General features: G+C 31.4%; 1 non-coding gene across 1 annotated transcript; it reads left to right on the top strand.

Moving 5' to 3' along the window:
• Window positions 1-2,353: 2,353 nt before the first annotated feature.
• Window positions 2,354-2,428, top strand: TRNAG-CCC (transfer RNA glycine (anticodon CCC)). The gene has a single exon. It is a non-coding gene; the product is annotated as a tRNA-Gly (tRNA).
• Window positions 2,429-3,923: the final 1,495 nt, after the last annotated feature.

Below are 3,923 nucleotides of genomic sequence, written 5' to 3'. Positions count from 1 at the left end.
AGGTAGGCAAAAAAGAAATTTTCGACAGTTGTGGATCGCTCGAATAAATGCAGTAATTCGATCTAATAAGGTAGACTACAGTTATAGTAGATTCATACACAATCTGTACAAGAGGCAGTTGCTTCTTAATCGTAAAATACTTGCCCAAATCGCGATATTAAATAGAAATTGTCTTTATATGATTTCCAATGAGATCATAAAAATACGAAGATTGCAAAAGAATCCAGCGGAATGCTTAAAATGGAGTTCTCTGGAGAATGAACTCCGAGAAGGTAGAGTAGAAATTAGTATGATAAAATATGATAAAGTGGTCAAAATGAGCAAATATGTTCAATAAAAAAAAAAACGATTTATTCTTCTTCCACTATTCTTTCTTTTTCTTACGACACGACAATCGAATCTAGATTTTCGGATTTTTCGAACAAAGAATCAATCTGCGGTTGAGTTTGGATTAGAATTTTAATTCAATTAAAGAGTAAGCTAAGTCTATTTATTCCTGGTTCTAAGACCCAATAGTTCTAGCGGTCGACTCGCTTCTTTCAAATTGTTTCTCATTATTAAGAAAAGGTAACAAAGATAAAATCGAGCTTGTTTTATAGCAAATAGTTAATTAAGCGTTGCTGTTTTAAAGGTCAATCTATTTACCCGTCTAGATAATATTTTTCCTTGTTCACTAATAAATCGACTAATTAAACTCATGTTTCTATAATCAATTCGATCCCCCGATGGAATCGGGGGCAAACGCCTACGAAAAGATCGTTTGGATTTAAGAAAGAGTCGCTTGGATTTATCCATGGTTTTTTTATTCCTTATCCCGAAAATCCTATTTCTTAATTCTAAATCATTTTAGATCCGATCGAAATAGGATTTGGTTTGTTTATATTTAAATCTAAAATATGTCTAATATATGTAATTTTTCATCTTCCTTGGATTGGAAAAGGGTGACACACAGCCGATCGGTTCGATCTATTTCTTTATCTCCCCATGAATCGTATGTTTGTAACACCGGGGACAGAATTTTCTCAATTCCAATCGACTAGGCGTATTGTGTCGATTCTTTTGAGTAATATATCTGGAAATCCCTATTGATTCCTTATTAACACCGTTTCGAACACAACGAGTACATTCCAAAATAACAGTTACTCGGGCATCTTTACCCTTGGCCATGAACCTCCCTTGGATTTTTGATTCACGCAACTCTTCCATTTTCCGATCCAAAATGAAGAAAAAAGAAAAATTGGTAACTCGAAATAAAATTATGAAAGATTTCGTTACAATCAAATATTAAAATATAGTAATACAATAATTTCTAAATTTAGAATCGCAGTACAGTTTTTCATTTAAGTATTTTGTATGATATTGTTGCCCCTAGCCATCACATTTTCATTTTCGTTCTCACTCTTTTATTAATTAAATTTGAACCTGGCGCCGCGTCCGAGTTTGACTGAGGTTGAATCCATTTTGATTCTTTCTAACTTATTCTAAGTCTAAAAAACTCTAAAAAAAAAGAAGGGGGAAGGGGATTAGTCAAAGATATTTGATTGTTTTTCTAATCTTCTTCACCCCTTCCCAAGTCAATAACTAGAATGAAAAAAAACGGGAATACCAACGCATCCGGGAATAAACGATTGATCTCGATTAATAGACCCCGCTAAAGCCCCGAACCATATAGTACTTACTACCGGTGCCACGGAGAGATATGTTTTTAGATCTCGCATTGAAAACCCTCCTACTTTATAGTAATTTGTAATACATACTGGTATTACATACCATCAAATGTATATATAGTTAATAACCGCTTGTATTGTCCGCGGAATTTCCTAATTCAAATTGAAATGTACAACAGTTCAATTCGGTAGATATTCCCTTTTTTATTAAAAAAAATATGTAGCTTTCCGCCCCACCCCAAAATATTCATTTTTCTTTACGGCGGATTTAATATTTATTATTTCATACGTATATAAGTCTTTTTATTATTTTTATTATATTTTATATATGATATGAGACAAAAAAGAAGAAATGGCAAGATAATTTGTGTATACCAATGGAGGAAATAAATAAAAAATGTGGAAAACAAGACAGGGATTCTCTACAATAACACTGTAGACCAATTGAAAGGGATGTAGCGCAGCTTGGTAGCGCGGTTTGTTTTGGGTACAAAATGTCACGGGTTCAAATCCTGTCATCCCTACCTATTACTTATCTTCTGAACAGTAACGAGGAATCAATTGAGATCCATAAAAATTGAACATACATATATCGAATCAATCTTTTTTTATTTAATTTTATGATATTCTCTATGATAATATATGTATCGAAGATATATTCGGGTTGCTTTTAGTTTGATAATAAAACGCTCTTAGTTCAGTTCGGTAGAACGCGGGTCTCCCAAAACCCGATGTCGTAGGTTCAAATCCTATAGAGCGTGATTCGATTCTTGTTGTTGTTAAATCAAAATGATACTGAAATAATTCAACAGAAATCAAAATTTTACCTCCTATAAAGCAAGTAGGGGGTCAATCAAAAAAAAGAACTGTTAATTAATCAAAGGTCCAACTGATCCCCCCGTCTGTATTGTAAATATGCGGTCACAAATAATCCAGCCAAAGTAATAGGAATTAGACCTAATACGATTCCAAATAGAAAAACTTCAATCATTTCAATTTAGTTGAACGAGGAAAAGGAGAGGTAATATCTATCCTTAAAATATTAATCGGTATTGCCCATGAATCTCAATGACCAAGAATTCGAAATTGAATTGACAAGGTAAAGAACTCTACAATATATAGAATATATTGAATAACACCGAAATCTTTCTTTTTTTTGAATTGTGCATTCAATGAATTTTAATCAAATAAGTCGTATCTTGTTCAGACCGATAAATAGAGCTGAGGTTATAGTTAAAACTGCTAGTAGAAAAACCGAAATAACTAGTGATAGTAGGCATGACGAGGCTAAATGAAATACGTTATTTTTTATCCATATGTTTATAAAGCACTTCCCTAAGTTTCTATTTTTGAAAGATACGCGGATGGATAAGTAAAAATACTAATTGAAAAAATATATTCAATTGAAAGTTTTTGATTCATCTATTATTATGATTATAGATGATACTAACAAAAATCTTGTGACATAGGTAAGAAATCAATTTCATCATCTGTCTCTCTATCCCGCAATTCGGAATCAAGGGATTCATTGAACAACTCTTGAGTTTTCAAAACAAATATTCTTATTATAAAGAATTTATAAACAATAATTTAATATATAAATCTAGTAAATATATAAATCTATTAAATGGATTCTAAATAATTAGAAAGAAAAAAAAAAAAAAAAAAGAAAAATAATAAATAAACTATGTTGTGTAACTTGATTCCAAAAATGAAATGCTCTTTGAATCGCTGAAGAATGAATGACCTTATAATGCCTTTATTTATGAAATTGTATTCCCACTAATTAGATTTTATGTAGTGGGGTTCATTTCCATAAAATCTTTTTTTAAAAAGAAAAAAAGTATCGCACGATCAGATCACTCGAAACTAGGTTCTCCATTTATTCTTATTCTTTCCATATTAAAAACATTCTTCTAATTAGTTGAAGAACGATCGTTTTGAGTCTAATATAAAACAATAATGCGTGCATTACGAATATTTATTATTCTTCTATTCGTTGTTCTGTTTCGTTCATCGAATCCTATGTACTACTGTTACTTGTTACTGGACGACTAACCAATTCCTTAAAATAAAAAAGATTCAAACAAAAAATATAACTACAAACACAAAAGAAATATTTCGAGATTTCACGTCTAATTTCATTGAATTTTGGGACTATTAGAATCTGCTTCCTAAATTATTATAAACCAACCAGTCGGATTCACATTTTACCCAATCTTCGCTTTCTAGCCCGAAGCCAATAACCGATAGAAT

Source organism: Cucumis melo, unplaced genomic scaffold (assembly GCF_025177605.1).
Source record: "Cucumis melo cultivar AY unplaced genomic scaffold, USDA_Cmelo_AY_1.0 utg000527l, whole genome shotgun sequence".
Classification (NCBI taxonomy): Eukaryota; Viridiplantae; Streptophyta; class Magnoliopsida; order Cucurbitales; family Cucurbitaceae; genus Cucumis; species Cucumis melo.
Note: the sequence above shows the minus strand (reverse complement) of the source record. Positions and strands in the feature narration are given on the sequence as shown.